The 19,154-nt window shown below is 46.2% G+C and overlaps 1 long non-coding RNA gene across 1 annotated transcript; it reads right to left on the bottom strand.

The window, feature by feature from the left end:
• Window positions 1-4,324: 4,324 nt before the first annotated feature.
• On the bottom strand, window positions 4,325-5,836 carry LOC146204747 (uncharacterized). The gene is made up of 2 exons (XR_014702910.1): window positions 4,899-5,836; window positions 4,325-4,414 (listed from the first exon to the last, which is right to left on the bottom strand). It is a non-coding gene; the product is annotated as an uncharacterized LOC146204747 (long non-coding RNA).
• Window positions 5,837-19,154: the final 13,318 nt, after the last annotated feature.

Raw genomic sequence — 19,154 nt, 5'->3', positions numbered from 1 at the left:
ACGTGGTTGCCAGAGCACGACTTTTACCCCACCTTCTTTGGTATGTCAGACAGTCCTACGGTGGTTCAAAAATTATGGTGTCAAGCAATTCGCCAGATTTCTGCTTTGTTTCCAATAAAAATACCTATAAATTTTTATCGATGGAAAGTGAACTACAATGTCAAACTACAGATTAAATACAGATTTGATTTATGTCGACTTCACGGCTTCAGTGGCTTCAGCGGCTTCAGCGCTTCAGTCCTTCAGTACAGTGCTCTAGAATCTTCAGCAAGGCCCATCGGTTTCAACGCTGCCTAAATGGCCTAAACCCGCAGCGCTTATTTCTCCTGCCAAGTTACCTCAAATGGGTTTCGTGACGTTCATGACGCTCGTGATTAAAACCATAGAGTTTCTAACTGCAATAACTACAATATTTAGAAACTCTGTAATTTAAACGGCGTTGGTACGAGGTAGTTTATGCGAAAATACTGTCCCGTAGAAAATAAAACATTAAAAAAGTTATTCTGCACAACAATCTGCGCTTGTGTATTTATAAGTACGAACCTGATCAGACGGTGGTCTCATTGCTTGTCACGTTAGCTTAATCACTGGAGGCACACGAATAATCGGGCAGGAGGCATTCCCCGAGGGTTTCTAGAAGGACACTTTTCGGCTGGCTGTCGTACGCAGGCGTTTCAGAAAAAATTTCCACATTCAGAGCCAAGGATAACGTTAGGGGAGATACTTAAAACACTTAGAACTCCGCTTTTAAGGTTATTAATACACTTATGCACTTCCGTAGTTCACTCGAACTCCCGTGGAGGATCCTTGTTCGCGTACATGTACTTGGCTATACTTGCTTAATAACTAATCCCTTAGCTTTTTTTTATATACTTTATTATCTCACACAAACTCATTATTATAGAGCTGGCTGTAAGCCGCTACGTGAAAGGCCATCCGACATATATAAAGCACCGCTCTAACGAAGTCATACGAACATGCCTGCATAGCCCAGGGGTAGCAGGTCTGACTGGCGATGAAGGGTCCCGATGTGTCTGATTCCATTTCGACCTACCACCTCAAAGGAGGTGCCCGAATTGGCAGCTTCTTTCAACTCGTCCACATGGGGTCTAGTGACATCACACAACCCGACAAGCAATTATTAGTGTCAGCCATGCGTCCTGCCAACTACCTCCTGCCAAAGGTATGCCCGTGATTTTTCGCTCCCAAAACGCCGACGCCGGACTATCTGTGAAGCCAACGCTTTCGAGTGAAAATACGACACGTTAGTATAAAATATACTATGGGGGACACTTGAGCTCCACTTTGAAGGGTTTGAGTCGACTGTGTAAATGTCTCCCGGCTCCGCGGCTCCCCTTCCGGATCCTCATGCACGTATAAACATATATTGCTACTCGCTTGACAACGAATCCTTGAAATTGGGCCTCTGTTACCTTACACAAACACTCATCGGCATACATTCATAAGCAACCGTGCACCTTACATGCAAAAGCGCTCGACATAGATATAAAGCCCCGCTTTAACCAAGCCCTTTTATCGTGCCTGCAGCTTGTCTGACTCAGGATCCAAGGATATCGATGGGTTGATTGCCACACACTCCGGCGACAGCTCCTACCACCTCCTGCCAGAGACGTGTCGGTGATTTTTCGTTCACAGCGCTGGCGCCGGATTTTCTGGACAATAATCTTTAACGCTCTCGTGTTACGAAAAGAGGGGAAGAGAGGGAGTCCTGCTCTCCACAAGTGTTCAGGCACTTGGACGTTTTATTGCATTGTGATTCCAGCTAGTTGTTTGTAACATCGCTTCTTAGAGCTCAGTCTTCATTCCCCTTTCTATTTCATCAGTTCCTATAGCTGCTCCACGTTCTATCCAAATGGAAAAGAGCTCCATGCTTCGTAATGTGGAACAATAATGTTGAGCTGTACTGGCATCTTCAAGGCCATCGTAGCTCTTCAAACGAAAATACGAGGCCAACTTCGCCGGCGTCTTCTAGTCACAGATTAAACAGATGAATCACAGTGCGGAATGACTTAGGCCTACTTACACTATGGCCTGACGAAACCAGTAATGCTCGCAAAATAAGCCCACTCCACTACTGTAAAGGAATGTTCGCAATAAAGATGAGCGGGAGCAGGCTAGACTAAAGTTTAAGAGGTTTGTGAATGACCAGACTGGCCACACTAACGTACTTAGCGTGGAGGCGCGCTCCGCTTGACTTTTCTTTCCAACTCCATTTCGTATACGTTCTTTCTCAGACGCATATCACCAATAATCTGCAGCCATTAATTGGCGCCATATACTGCCATATTTCTAGTTTCGGAGGACGAAGGTGAAGCCCCATCAGTCCTCCTCCATCGCTATGCGCTTGGAAGCGACAGCGTACTCGGCGATCCTGTGATCGTCGAAGCTTAGAATCCCAGTTGGCATCGGCCGCGTTAAATCTAAAAGTCGAAGAACTTTCGATATAAGGTGTGGTAATCGTCTACGATAATCTCGAACAACATAGAAGCCATTGCGTGCGGCTAAAAACTCTCGATCCAGATAAATCTATATAGTGGCATCACCTATTTCGCCACCAACATAAGCATGAAGCCACGTGCTGCGACTTTGAATATGAACTTATAATAAGCATTACAAAGCTTGTGGGCGATTCCTCTGCCCGAGGGATGCGCACGACAAATACACAGCGGGCCGTGCAGCAAACATCTTTAATCTCACAGGGGGTCGTCCAAGACGGTGCGGGGTTGTCGTCCATGGGGCTGCAGCCTGCGGGTCGTCTTCCGTGGAGAAGCGCCAGGAGCGAAGCAGGAACGAAGAGAGGTGCGAATTCGGGACAGCGGCGCGTGCCTTCCTTTATAGCCCCCTCGCGCGGGACCGGTTATCCCCGAACGAGCGGGGAGAGGGAAACAGGCACCGCGCAGGGAGCATTGGGATAGTGGCGCGGCCTTCGAATGTGCAGCGCGCCACAGGCCTTACGGATATGTGGCGCAGGGCCCCACAAGCTTCATGGCGATATATTTGGTAGAGAGAATTTTGGAGATTTGATCTAAGCCTTATCGCGCTGCCTTGATTGATAGTACTTATTCGTGTTTGTGACACTAATATCCACCTTTAAAATGTTCGAAAGTTGGTTGTTTCTTGGTGTCAACTCATGGTCAACTCAACTTTTTAGCGACGAGGAATAAGCATACGCACATACGCCGTGCGGGTTACTCTTCGTCCATTTATAGTGGTTAGTCTGGCCCCATTAATAGTTATGAGCCCCACTAGCTCCCTTAAAATTCAGGTATTCACTGAGGCATTACCACTAGACGGCGCGAGCATCGTCACTGCCTTGCCCGCTATCAGGTTCGCTGTCAGGTGCCCGCAGTATATTGAAAGTGATCCATAAAGGTTAACCAACACTCTAAGAAAAAAAGGTGTGATCTTACCTCTTTAGGGGGGTAAGTCCACTGACGCACTGGGGAGCCCCTTTGGGTGCAAAGTTACACCCTCGACGGGGGCTTAAGTGTGTCTGGTGTAAAGTTTACGCTACAACGAGGCTAACGTTATGCCATATGGTGAAGTGCAAGTATATGCTACTGGGGAGTAACGTTACCCTTTCTCAGAAGGACTAAAGGTTAGGCCATGAAAGTGCAAAAATATCCTCTAAAATCGGGTGCATGTTTGCTCCCAGCTGGAATAAGCTTATGCCTAATCATAAGGCGTAAACTTACCCTCACAGGGTCTGCATTTATGCCAGCGTAATGAGCTTACTACAGCACCCCATAAGTGCATCTTTGCACCCTATGAATGGGCGTAACTTTGCACTTTTACGTTCATATTTATGCTTTGTTTGGAAGGGCAATATTACCACCCAGAGGAATAAAATAAATTCATATTATAGTGTTTTTTACACCCATTTAAAATAATGTTCTTTTCCTTCGAAGGGTATGTTTGCGCCCTTCTAAATATAGTCTAGGCGCACACTGGTACGCTAGTAATTTGAAAACAACCGCACTTCGACTGATTGTGACTTAGTCACAAGACATCGCCGCTATCGAAGCGATACGAGACATACATTTTCTTTATTTGCAACGCAAGCGACTCCGTTTGGCATATGTGTGGTAATGCTGCCTCCGCTGCAACATTAGACAGCCTTAACATACGCCCTATACAGAAGAAAAACGTTTGGTGAAAATATGTTTGTCTTCGTCAGCCGGTCACAGACGCCCTCGCTTCCGCAATGTTGGTTTCTTCGGGCTAGAGCGACATATTTGTGACGGGCCATGTAGCCATTCAGGGTGCAGTTTGCACACCGATATTAGTACATGAGAACGGAAGGCAGGGTTTACTTTTTATTGCGTTTGAAAATGGCAGGATAACCGAGCAGTCTTTTGTCATCGTCGTGGTTGAATCCATACTCCGAGGGAACCTGTGTGAGAGAAAAACGAGAGAAAAATGAGATGTGGAGGGAATAGACACATTCACAATGTATACACATGCAAGCGATCGAAACACCTCGACGACTAAACTGCGGCGGCGCGGCAAAAAAAAAAAAAAAAAAAAGAAAAAATGGAAGTGTGTTGGAACCGCATCGCGGCTGCAGATACAGCAAGCGCTTTCTCTTGCATGGAGAACATTTTTCCAGCACCGCACCCTTCTTGTGGCCGCCAAGCGAGGAACATCTGACGGGGCGGGTTACCGAAGATCGCTCCTATTTTTTCTGCACAAATTCTTTCGCAGTAGTGGTGCCGGCCTGTTTTCCAAGCAGTATATAGAGATATAGATCATAGAGATTGGGACCACTCGAACCTCGGACTTAACACTGTGCTCACTATTGCGATGCATGCTGATTAAACAAGTACCGGCTTAAACCCACAATAAGGGCAGCAAAAAGTTTGAAAAATGGAACTTACAAGCACCATGCGCCGGTTTACGTTGACCGCTGCCGCCGCACCTGCTGCTGTCGCCCATCATTGACATGCGTAATGGAGTCCGAAGCTGGTACATGGCGCCACCGCAGCAGCAGCAACCTTTCAAGTCCATAGTTGTTCTCAACGCTGGCCCAGCGAATCTGCTAACGTGATCTCTCCTCCGCTGCTGCTTTTGGGCAGCCCAAGACTGTTGCAGCACTAGAAGATGCGTACCTCTTGCTTTATCCGAGCTCCACGTCGTCGCTGATTGCATAGTCGTCGTGAACTGTGCCCTTAACAGAATTCTGCCGCGTCAGTTAATTTAAGATTACGTCTTTACAGGGGGTAGTTCCCTGCAGTGACAACGAAGGACTTTGCTCGCACATATCTATTTGTATGTTGAGTATGATACAAATATTTACAACTCAAGGGCAGTGCAGCCCATAGGCATAAGACTGAGACCACTCGATGCTTCCGCGTCCGAACAGGACATCGCTTCTGCTGGAATGACTCGTGATCCCACGGAGTCTTGAGAAGAGTATGTGTTCAGAGCCACCATGTGCTCGCCGTCAAAAAGAGGCACGCATTTTGGGCTCCCTGGGACCTGTCATATTGTTCACAATGAAGTATTGTGTACCCCGCCTAGGCACTGTGGAAGCTACAGCCAAACTGGTTTCCGAAAGTCCGGCGAAAAATGACTTCATGCTGTGAAGAAAAGAGTTCCGGGGAGCAGCAGGTTCTTCTGATTGTTCCTTACCCCACCTCCATCATTGGCGCTTGAGATTCAGTGTCCAAAATTCTGATGTTCACTGAAGGGGCAAGCTTATCAGGACAAAAGAGCGTGCGTCACCTTTGCGCTGTGTCATACGGCGAGCGAAGGAATCAATGCCCAGTTTCCTGAATTCTCGGAACTAGAAAGGAGAAGTGACCACGTGCAAGTATCACAGGTTGTACGTGGCTCCGCAGCCTGCTAGCTGGTGTTTTGTAAGTTTTCCACTCAACTTATGCTCGAAGGCATCGTGTCGCACAATGCTGCTGCAAACACGTGTGTGCTGCATTGAAAAACGCGAAGTGCCTGGTGTGCGGCGTGGCGGAAAACATGCATGCGTCGTGTTTCATCACAAAAGCGCCGGAGAAGTGGCGATTGGAACCACCCGACAGCCTGGTGCAGCAAGTACGAAACACGCCGAAGCACTGCGAAAAAAAGGAACCCTGGTAAACTAAGAACAATAGAGCTAGCTCTTGGGGCAGTTTGTACACCTTAAAATTAAAAGAACCTGCTGAAATCGGAACGAATGAAAAAATTTTGAATGATGACATGCAAAAATAACGTCTCCTGCAATATTAATACAGTGCAATACGACACGGTGTACGCATTCTGTTTTCTTCACTTTCCAAACTGATTAGCCTATTTTTGAAAATTAAAAAAAAAAATGAATGAAGAAGAGAGCATGTGTGTAGAATAGTAAGATCAAGCAAATGAAAACCTTGGTCGAGGCAAGACGAGTTATTTACCGCATTCCGACGGCCCGTGGAAAAGTGCATTTATAGGACAGACAGGCAGGTAGGTCGTTTGCAGAAACATAAAAACTCTCTAAAAGAGGAGACCCAGGAATATACAGGGCGTTGCACAATTACCAGCGCGCTGTAGAATGCTCCTCCAAACTAAACCGCAAAATCCTCGCAGCTAAAATTTCGCACAGAAATGGAATTTTGCCGTTGGTATTTTTAATAATAAAGTTGTTTGGCGTACTTGCCTGATTCGATCAGAAGTCGAATGTTCCCATAATATGCGGCGGCTGCGATGCAAGACAAGCCACTGCCTCAGCAATAGCACCGGCATTGCCGCCGCATACGATGGGAACATCCAACTTCTGATCGAATCAGGCAAGAACCATACCATCGACAAAATGTCATTTCTGCCCGAAATTTTGAGCTATATATATATATATGGACCATATTACGCCACGCTTTCCGGCTACATATATATATATATATATATATATATATATATATATATATATATATATATATATATATATATAATCGACCATATTACGCCACGCTTTCCGGTCTACCACTATCTTCCTAAGATCACATAACTTCATCTGCAGCGCCTCGAGGATGCCATCCAACCATCGCGTTCGCTGCCTATCCCTTCTCCGGTGACCCTCAAACTTTCCCAACATCAAATCTTTCTCCAGCGACTCCTCTCTTCTCATCAGATGACCAAAGTAGCTGAGCTTTAACTTTAGAATTTGACCCTCCAATGAACAGTCAGGGTTTATGGTCGACAATATCGACTGATTTGATCTCCTGGCCGTCCAAAGAACTTTCAAGAGTCTCCGCCAGCACCCCAATTCAAACGCGTCAGTTCTTCGGCGGTCAGCGTTCTTCACAGTCCAACTCTCGCATCCATACATCACCACTGGAAAGACCATAGCACGAGTTATACGGATCTTGGTTGGCAGTGTAATGTCTCTGCTCTTTACAAGGCGGTCAAGGCTAGCCATGGCTCTCTTGCCCAGAAGCAGGCGTCTCCCAATTTCATGGCTGCAGTCTCTTTCCGGGGTAATCTTGGAGCCCAAGAAGAGAAAATCTGTCACAGCTTCCACTTCTTGTCCCTTGATGCTCCAGGACTTGATAGGGGCAGACGCCATGATCTTTGTATTTTTAATGGTCAGTTTAAGCATATATATATATATATATATATATATATTATACATACGTGTGTGTGTGTCCTTTTGTAAACTAAGAATGTCCGACTGACATACTTTCCGCGGTACAGTAAATGAGGGTGAAGAAATCCTTATTTTCAGTGTAGCTGGTCGCATTCAACAAAAAACTAGTAGAAAGACTCAACTTTTGATGAAGTTTGTCCTCGAGTGTCACAGCTTTCAGCTGCCCACCAGCCTGCCTCTAGTTAACGCTATAAAATTAAATAATTTCAAGCCAGCATGACACCAAAGCTGTAGACGCGATAGCGCCTTTAACACGGCGTTTTCATTCCGCGAATTCTAGCCGTTAAGAGACGCAGAGTTTGGCAATGTGATTAACGCCTTTAGTTTGCTTTGTTTGGTGGAACGGAAGGTGCTCTATCTGCCTCACTTCTCGGTGAACGGCGAGCTTTAAAATGAAAGGCATAAAAACGGAGGTAGAGCCGCCCAAATCTTTAACTGGCGTGCGCATGACGACCTCCTTTTCTATGCTCCTGCGCCTTAATAAGGACAATACTTGCCAGATGATCAAGATTACGCAACAGCTTGGTGAGCTATTTCTTATACTTGCCTTTTCGCAGGTTAGCTGCTCTGTAACACTCAGAATTACAGAAAGTACTGCCGTCACGAACGTCAGTTAAGATTTCGGCAGCTGTACATAGGTCGTTGGTTCCAATCTCTGTCGCAAACTAACCTTCAACATGACTAGCAGATGGATGCTAAATGTGACGCGAAAAGGGCATGACACCACCCTGAAAGCTGTATAAGGAATCGATTTTATCAAGATTTTAATATAAAACAGAGCATATATTTTTCCACGAGTTGCGAGTTTCGGCGACGACCATGGCAATGGCGATGCCTTGTCGGCCGAACGAGCTGTATGCGCTTCAGGTAAAATCAAATATGTGCATAATTTTGTTGCTGAACACAACCAACACCTCTTTCTCTCTTTTCTTTTAATCCACCTTCCTTCGAAGATTCTCAAGCTTCCCCTTACGGTGTGGTTCAGGATTCTACCAATTAGTGTGACAGATACTGTGCCTTTTCTTTCCTTGAAGCAGCTTAGGAAATACGTTTGCAGAACGGCCCGTGACAGTTCGCTATGCAGTCGGAGTGGCTCCACTATAAGCCTGAAACAGGCTGTGCACTGCCAGAGCATTACTCCCACAAGCAAAACAAAAGTATCTGCTGTTTCATTAGAATTTAGAAGCAGTTTTGCAGTCATTACGTCCCCCCATAGAAACCAGGACACACCTGCAGCTTGCAGTTCCTGACTGGGGAGAGTAAACATGGAGAGGGACACAAACGCTGCGAGAGAAAAACGGTGGCGAAGGTGGCACAAAAGGCGTCCCCTCTCTGAAAACGACGGTGCAGGAACGAGACATGATGGGACAGAATGCTGAACCAGCGCCCCATCGTGACATGTGCCCAAACTATTAACACTGCTGTCTAAGGGGCACGAACACACACACAAGCACACAAACGCTGGTAGAGAGGGTAAGTAGGGTTGCAGTAGGGTGCAAGTTTTCTAAGAGGGGGTAAGTGAATAGGGACCTGCTTCCAGCAGGTGCAAAGTTACCCCCAAGGCCTTCTAAAGGGGGTAAAGGACCATGCTATGCCCTTTTTACCCCTTTCGCACACCCTTTTTTTCTTAGAGTGAAGTTGTTAAATACTTCCACATCCACTTTTCTTTGTGGAGCCCTTTGTGCGCATGAAGTCTGCAGCGGTATTTTCTTGCTCTGTGACGTAACAACACTGCATGTTCGGTGTTGCAACTGTAAATGTTAATTGTAACCGAAGGTTTGTAACCGATACATTAATATATTTCTATGTAAGCGAAACTAGACTTGTTGAGACCGTGATGCACTTGCGATAACGCTTTTGTCGATAGATATTTTTTCCCTTTGAGTATAATGAGCCTCCGGCGTTTGCGCAGCGATTTCTGTGCACGCGTCATTTGTCTTTTTGGTCTTTTTTTTTTTTTTGCCAGTCCAATTTCTTCTTGTGATCGGATGCACAGCATTTTTCATCTAGTTCGTAGCTATTGTTTCAAAAATATAAATGCGATACGCGAACACATTTTAATACTGTCATCAAGAAATTGTACTTACGTTCGTCATTGGTGACATGTCGTACGTGTGGTCGTATATGAGGAAACGAGATATATGGTGTGAATCCAGAACATTAAGGATATATATCCCAAGCAGTGAATTATTGGAAACAGAATAAGAGGTGCTGTTTGGTCTCGCATACCATGGCTGCCGATTGCCTTCTTATAACGATATGTGCATAGCAATTAACCTCAGTCTGCGCAGAAGAGCTTAAAAAAGTAAAATGTTCTTACTTTAACTACCTCAAAAGGGCATCAAACGACCGTTTTAAAGAGAGAAATAGTTTCGTTTGGACAACAGTTGCGGCACCAAACGGTAGCAGCGGCGACAGAGTCCAGTCCATCACAACCACGGCGGCATATAGCATGATTAGATAATTATATATACATGCACACACCGACTCACACGTCATATTTCCTTTGTTTTCATCCACGCGCACCTCTCCTCTGCATGGGAGTGTCGATGTTTCTGCCGCAGATGACTGTAATGCTGCCTTATCAATACGATTGGGGGATGTGTCGTAATTAGAGACTCCGTTATCCTTTACAACACCATACTCCTGCTTCGGGATGGTTTGGTTTGGTTTATGGGGTTTAACGTCCCAAAGCGACTCAGGCTATGAGAGATGTCGTAGTGCAGGGCTCTGGTCATGTCTACCACGTGGGGTTCTTTAACGTGTGCCGACATCGCACAACACACGGGCGCATTACTTTTCGCCTCATCAAAAAAGCGACCGCAACACCCAGTGCCTTTATTGGTATGGAGCCCGCGAAAAGACGTCTCAATTGCCGTCGTCGTAACCCGAAATTAAGGAAAAGCATTAAGGAAAAAAATACGCACCGGGTCGAAAATGTGATGCAATTAACTGAAGGTGGTGACATTTAATTTCATTTCGCACTAGTATTCATTTGCTAGTCAAGTTGGGGGCTACTTTGCGATAGGGATTCAAACCGACTACATATGTACCTCCAATTCATTGTAAGCCGTTCATTGTGCATGGATCCCAACTAGCCTGCGAGCTAGGGATCCAGGTTGCAACATTACTTGTGTTGGTTTTCTTGAGTTTGAAATAAAAATTGATTGATTGATTGATTGCGCCTTATTTCCCCCGAAAACCAGTCCATTTAAAGAAGCTTAACCCTTTGCCAGACTCTGTGCCAGTCTCTCAATGTCGAAATTTCGCGGAATGAAGAGGCGATGTTAAAGAAAGAAAGAAAAAATCGCCTCTACTTTCAAGGCGAAACTTAAGCGTTCTCCAGATATTTTAATGTGTTGGCTGTTTCGAATTTACTTGTTCCGTTCAAACTTCGCCTTTGAGCATAAATAACACCCTTTGGAACGAGATGTCATTCGTTCTACCACCGCCGATTTATCTTGTAAACACAGAAGTATCGCGTATAGACAGCGCCCACATGACTGGCCGCGTTGACACACAGTCGTTCGGCTTCAGAGCCCAAGGACACGCGATCAAATCCCGGCCCCGACGGCCTCATTACGGCGGATGCAAAATGCATAATGCGCATTTGTGCTGCGTTATGGCAGTGGATGGTGAAAAACAAAACAAAACAGAAACAACAACACAGGTGTGGCCGAAATTAATCAGCAGCCCTGCACTACGGAGTCTTCCATAGCCCGCGTGTGAAGCTGTGGGACAAACCCCATGCTACATCAGCACCCGCATGAAAGCCAGTTACAGCATCGCCATGTGCTATTACATGAAAGTGTGTCTGCCATCTGTTGCAAAAGTTTCTCGGCCACCATATGCCCGTGACTAGAATGGGGCCGAACGCATATCTGTGACAGTTTCAATTCGGATGGCTCGGCGAATCTGGCTGCAGAATCCAGGTAACCCAAGTTTTCAAACAGGAAGAACACGCACATATGCGTTGTGCCCATAAACTTTGGCAGCGTATGGTACGTAGAATTTTTGATTACATCTGAAGTTCTAAGCCGACAAGCGACATGTTGCTGCACTCAATGAGGTACAATCAGGCTAAGGTGCCGATTGGCCATGGATTTAACTATAAAAATTGGATTTCTTGTTCGGCGACTAGAGCAGGTGGAGGTAACTTGCGTCTCATGCTTCAGTAACGCGTAGCTAAGCGTATTTGCCTTCAAGAAGGTGCACTATTATAGCAAATAAATGCCTCAACTATATTCGAAAACCCCGCGACTCAAAGATAGGCATTCCGCCTCGGCAAGTGGCTCTCCCGCATATGAGGGTGCACAGCGGTGCTGTTTTCAGTGCACGCAGTACCTGTTTTTATTCTCATGGAATTATTACACTGCTTAATATCGAGTGGTCGTGCCGTCGTCAACGTAAGGCCCACACATTTATAGTGAGGCAGTATACGATGGGGGCTTCTTGTTTTATATACAAATAAAACCATGCAGCGTCGCACATGCCGTACTGTGAATTCGCGGGCATCTTCTTTCGACACAGAGGCGGGAGAGGGGCATTTTATTTTGATGTGTAAATGCTTTGCCGACTGCAGTTTTCTTTTTTTTTTTTTAATTGGCACGTTAAGCCTGTCAAAGGCACAGTAACCCCGTGAGATGCTCAATTATAAAATAGTGCTGTCAGTCTCATGTGCGCGCATTTTTTTTTTAACCTCGACAGTTTTAGATGGAGTATGTGTACATCAAGGTCGGACGTTTCGCACATCGAATCGCAGGCTGTCAGTCTATACGCTGCCAGATGCATTGTTCGTGCTCGTTTCACTGGCTGATATGCTTGGTCATTAAGGCCCGCGAGTTAATTGGAGCCCCACTTTCTTGACTTGGTTGCGGGCTTCGCGAACGGTCTCAGGGAAATCCTTGACATAGGGCAGGTGCCAAGGGGATGCAAGCAGTCAGCGACACTCCAAGTTGGGCTTTGGCTCATATACCGCAAGTATGAGGGACCAACAGGGAAGTAGCTTAAACAGAGCGCCTACCTGGACGCACAGTGATGCAGTGGACTACAATAAGGAGTACATCTCTTACCGTATAAGGTTTGACAACTGGAAAACAGTGAGGTCATGCAGGCATTGGGAGCGGGGGGGGGGGGGGGGGCATATAACAAAATGTAAGTTCACTGACCGAGACAGAAGTGTGCTTGACGCTGCGGAATTCGTACGGGTTGCTTCTTCTCTCTCTCTTTCACACACACACACACACACACACACACACACACACACACACACACACACACACACACACACACACACACACACACACACACACACACACACACACACACACACACACACACACACACACACACACACACACACACACACACACACACACACACACACACACACACACACACACACACACACACACACACACACACACACACACACACACACACACACACACACACACACACACACACACACACACACACACACACACACACACACACACACACACACACACACACACACACACACACACACACACACACACACACACACACACACACACACACACACACACACACACACACACACACACACACACACACACACACACACACACACACACACACACACACACACACACACACACACACACACACACACACACACACACACACACACACACACACACACACACACACACACACACACACACACACACACACACACACACACACACACACACACACACACACACACACACACACACACACACACACACACACACACACACACACACACACACACACACACACACACACACACACACACACACACACACACACACACACACACACACACACACACACACACACACACACACACACACACACACACACACACACACACACACACACACACACACACAGGATCCTGAAAAATTCCAGCAAAATATCCAACAATTGCCACAACGACTTGCTGCTTGCTTAGCGATTTCCGTTTGTGCTTCGCGAAATAAGGGAAGCCTCCTGTAACCTTTAATGACGGAAGAGAAATTCATTGGGATGTCCCATTTTTGGACGCTCTCGCTAAGCACTCTCAATCCGGGTTAATGTTTAGCGTGTACGTAGAGGAAACCAACACATTCCTGAAGGTACCTCGAATTTCAATCGATCAGCTACAAACGACCAGGAGCGACGTCACTAGTGACTCGTTAACTGAGCAATTCGCATGCGCTCTAATGAGCACAGCCTGGGGTAGGAACTTGATGCCATCAGAAGCGATTTGGACGCAGCTTCTATACGAAAGGATTTATAAAGCGTGTCCAGCATGTGTCCGGAGCACGCAGACGATGGAGCATGCAGCAACATCCCATTTAAAAAAGCGGCATGTGCTTTGTATTCCTGACGTCAATGAAGCGTCAGCCTCCCTCTTTAAAGAGCATGGGATTCATATATATAGTTCATATGTCGGAAAACAAATTAAGCCCGGATCTTTCGAACATAATGAATTCCATGTCTCGTTCCAAGCTTCCATGGCGTCTTTCACTAAAGCCATGCACCGAACGCTTTTCTGTCTATCATGAAGGCAGGAAGTTTAACGAGACGAATAAAATAGATATCGCAATGATGCCAACGAGGGCCCCACAGCCTTCGTAGGTAACCACCCTCGGTCCACTGCCTTTACCTCACCACTATTCCCCCCACAGTCATTCGAGCCCCATCAAGCTTCAATGTTTCTCCTCCCTCTCCCCCTCCTTCCGTTTCACATTTCCTCTTCATCATATATGAGCTTCAACATTTCTTGCCACTCAATGAATAGAAATGACCATACAATGTGGCAAAAAAAAAAAAAAATCAAACGGCCCTTAGGTGTGGGTAGTTCGCGCGACAGGGTGATGGCAGTGATGGCCATTTGAATTCAGCACTGCCTATTTTATAATAAAACTGAAAGACCTATTATGAATGAACAACAATTGCATGTAGGCCTACCAAGCTGCAGCGTCAATGCTTTCTGTCCTAGTCGCCCCGGTCACGCAACAGCAGCGTCAAAGTTTGTGGGTATATAAGCTCGTTGAGGATGAGGTTGTTGAGGATCAATTCTTGCTGATCATGAACGACACTCGCTGGGTCTCCTCATAGCAACAGAAGTGAAAAGTTGCGTCAATGGGTTTTAAATATTTAATCCCTGCCCTGCCTTTTTGTCGTCTGTGACTTGAGAAGAGAATGCAGAAAACACCCACGTCACTTTCGCGCCATACTGTTGATACGTTCTCGGCTTCGCCGTGTGTTGCTAGTTCATGTGACCTCAATTTTGGCGAACAACAGAACTGCAATAAGTTATTTAATTAAAGCGCACTGCAGACACATCTCGCACATTACTGTCTTTCCTATAAGCGCAGGTAATGATGGAAAAACAAAAACAAACAGAAACATAACGATGGCGTCTGAACTAGTACGGAAACCCTGTCGACGCAGAGCTCCTTCGAAGTTGTCCGAATTTAAGCATGCCACCGGGGCTAGTCGCTTCTGCGGGTGATTATTGGTTACCACCCGTCTCCTCTATCTGAATTTAGCGCTTATAGCACTGTGCCTAAGTATCAAATGCTTTTCGGAGCTGGCACTCATGTGCGTCATCGCCTAACAGCTAAAAACAGAACAAAAACGGGTCACATTTTTCAGACTTCCCACGCTACGTGGATGTACAAAGCTGTCAATGAAAATTAGGTAGAATAAAGTTAGAATGAACAAAATACCTAAATTTGGAGCTATACTGCATAGAATGAACTAAATTAGTTGCTTGTATGTTAAACTAAACTTTTATATTTTATATCATGTTTTATTGATTCCAAAAATAGCAAGGTTTATCTGCCGAATAGGTGAGCTGGCAACACTGAAAGCACCTCCTTTCTACATACTTATGTGCCACGTGTTTCAGCGACAAAAATAATAAGTTCAAAAAAGAACAAGCATTCAAAGCACACACTTCATTGTGGCGGACGTAATTTGCCATGAAAATATAATAAAAAAAAATATATATAAGATATATATTTTATATAATATATATAAAAAACTAATTACCTTTTAATTAAATTACTTGGAATTTAGTCCTAATGGGGAGTTCGAAGCCATGGTCAAGACAATATCATATCAGTTTTTGAAACGAAGAAAAATATTTTCTTTAAACCTCTAAATCGCAAAGAAATTCAGCACATTTTTCAGCGCAAAACCGGAAATGAGCGCATTAGACGCGCAGGATCCTGCGCGTTCCGCTCAGTTCCGCTCAGTTCCGGTGTTGGCGCATGCGCCCATTACCGCCGAGTTCGAATAGTCTGCTTGATTATGCCTTGTAAAAACATTCTTGGGAGCACTTAAGCTCTGCCTTTAAGTGCGGCAGCTTAAAGGGGTCATGTCACGGTCATCCATTATAATAGTTTTGTAGTCTGTCAGATAATACTGAACCTTATTATTCTATTTCCTAAATTTGAGCGCCCTAGACGCATTCCTTATTTTGAAATAAGTGGCTGAAGTTGACACCGCGAAGCTCCTCCCACCGACAGCGAATGCCATGTTCAAATTATTGATGACGACACAGAGCGACACCAGGGTCCGTATTCCGAGTTTGCGTCGTTATCGAAGTGTTGCTATCTCACGTGACCTCGAGTCATCTGATTGATCGAAACGCCGGAACTGGGTGTTGCCAATACGGAACCGGAAGAGGTGGCCACATCATATTCCGGGGTTTCCACCAATCAGATTACTCGAGGTCGGGGAGATAGCGATGATCGATAACGACGCAAACTCGGAATACTGGCCCAGCTGCCGCCAATGTTACTAGACCAGTCTAGACTAGTCTAGTAACATTGGGCCACCGCATCGTCTGCTGCTGTCCCGGCGCCGATAAATTGTCGATACACTGTGCTATGTTCGCGCTTCCTAACATGACTCCCTAAAGCGCACTCAGCATGTTTCTGAAAGCAGGACACAGACTGTAGGGAAGTGCAATTTAGTTCTTGCCCAGGCATGAACTTCGGCGCTACCGCCGCCATCGTCCGATGGCAGTGCTGGCCCCACCGCTATAGTGAACTATAGAATCCCACCGCCGTAAAAACCGCCGCGCCAGCCGGGCCTTCCGCGCGTCAGAAAAGCGTGCTAAAATTTGTTTCTCTCGTAATAATAATAGGCCCTCGAAAAAGGAATTTTAAAAATGAATCCTTCTTGTGAAATGCGACACATACGGTGGGAGTTTTTGCTCATTGCCGGTGCGGCGCCCGTGTTCTCGCTAGCTCCGCTGCTAAGGCGTCGCCGAAAATAATCATTTCCTTTACTACCAAACACAGGGGTTGAGAGTAAAGAAGTTTCATGATCGAGTGGTCCATTTACTAAAACGCCTCGCTGGTCTATTACAAAGCAGCATGCGCTGTGGCTTCGATGCGAAGTAATGGAAAAGCAGACAGCCAGAGCGCCGTCGTCCTTAGCGCCCGCGGACGCCGTTGCTGTAAGCTTGCGGCATCCGGTAGTGTGGGCCTCATGAGCTTATCGTCTACTTTCATGATGCGGCTAGGGCCAAACTTGGGCCTGACAATGAGCAGCGTAAACGATGCTGGCCAGGGGTATCGGGTGCCTCGATGTAGTGCGCCGCGCCGGATACATACGCTGCTGCGCTGTTGGGAGGTACCCAAAGATTGTACAAAAGCGCCGTCGAATGCTCATTTTGTCTGTTGCTTTTGAGAACTGTTTCAGTGTACAATGTGCACGCTGTTCGAGAGGGTCAACTAGTGCGCCTTCGTACTGGGGCCCCGATGCGCACCTGAATCCCACCCACAGATGCCGCTGTAGGTCAAAACCGCTAAAAGAGATCGACGAAAAGCTCAGTTTGCGGTATCCTCGATAAACGGCATGACTGCTGTTTGGCCGATATTACCGCGGCACAGAACACGCAGCAGACGACGCGGCATCGGCCTATGTCGCCACCGGCCGCACCTGTTGCCTGACCAGCAGGCTGTTCACGAAGAAACAAAAATACTAGTTTTAAAAAATATCTGCTGCTCCGATGAAGCGAGAACTTTGAGGTTTAGTAGCTTGACATATTAGGAATAAGATGCAATAGACACTATATTCTAAAATTGGTGTCCTGACTCCTTTAGGTGCCTTAACCCCAACTCCCTTAATTTGTGCTTCTATTGTTTTATAAATACTCATTGGTAGTCGTACGCTGCCATATTATGTGCAAAACCACCCGACGTGGGTATAAAGCACTGCTTTAACCGACCCTATGCCTGCGTGGCCTTTAGAGGTAGCGTGTCTGACTCCGAATCCAACTGTGGGTTCGATCTACATCCTCCCATCTTACTGGAGCTGCCCGAGTTTTGGCTGCTCCGGTCAGTTCTCCCACGTGATGTGGTCGCATGACGTCACATCACCAGCCGACTAATGCGTGCCAGATAATACACAACTACCACCCGCTCAATTGATGTTTCGCTCACAACGCCGATGCCGACAAATCCAGGTTTTCAGCATAACGAGAACAGCTGGCGACTACTATCGTCTCCCTATATTGTTTGGCAAGCGCCAAAACAAGATGTATCTATTTTAGTGGGCAAACGTAAGAACCCCGCCATCTAAGTTCCCAATCGTGAAGCCTCGTATGGGGGGGGGGGGGGGGGGTGGCTCCGCCTGAAGATGCACTCCTGGTGTTGAGGCCTACACAGCGTGCACCAGACACGTGCATCTCCTAATGGAGCTCCATGCAAGTAGGATGAACAGTTGGACGAGGTGGTACAATCGCATAGTAGGTGGAACAACACGAAGAGACGAAATACACAAGAAGAGAAGCACAACAGACGAGCGCTGACTCGCAACCAACTTTTTATTAGGAAGAAAGCGGATACTTATACAAAAAAATATGTCACATGATGTTACCAAGAACAAAACCCTTGACCAGGCAAATTCAAGAAATATCTTTCATCAGCCACATGGAATACCCTATCAAGCAAGACCAAACATACAAGCCCCCCCCCCCTTTCCCCCCTCCCCAACGGCCCGTTTTACAAATTATAAATTATCCCCAAACATTATCCAGAAAAGAAAACTCTTAATCGATAAGCACCAAGTAAGGCTGGCTGACACACTGCGACTACGTCTTACTGATGTAATATGCGTCAGTAATTTCTCTCGTCGTTTTGTCCTTGTGGAGAAACAAAATCTTTGTTTTTGAAACCAAGGGGCGGCAACTTTTGTTTTTCTGCTTTCCTTCTTTCCCACAAGCACTACAATGATCTTTCAAGTGGGAATATCGTGTGTCCGACAGCGAATTGAGGTGTTCACGCAGACGAATATTTATGCACCGACTCGTTTGACCTATGTATACCCTATTGGATGGCAGTGGAATTTCGTACACGACAGCGCAGGCGCAATCTACCAATCTCGACCTATGCGAAACCTGGCATTTAAACGGGTTACCCTTCTTTAGCTTTTCCTGGCGGTTCCTAATAGCGCAGCAGAGCCCGCCCAACTTATGCGGCGC

This window comes from Amblyomma maculatum, chromosome 1 (assembly GCF_055883805.1).
Source record: "Amblyomma maculatum isolate TAMU_Amacu chromosome 1, ASM5588380v1, whole genome shotgun sequence".
Classification (NCBI taxonomy): domain Eukaryota; kingdom Metazoa; phylum Arthropoda; class Arachnida; order Ixodida; family Ixodidae; genus Amblyomma; species Amblyomma maculatum.
Note: the sequence above shows the minus strand (reverse complement) of the source record. Positions and strands in the feature narration are given on the sequence as shown.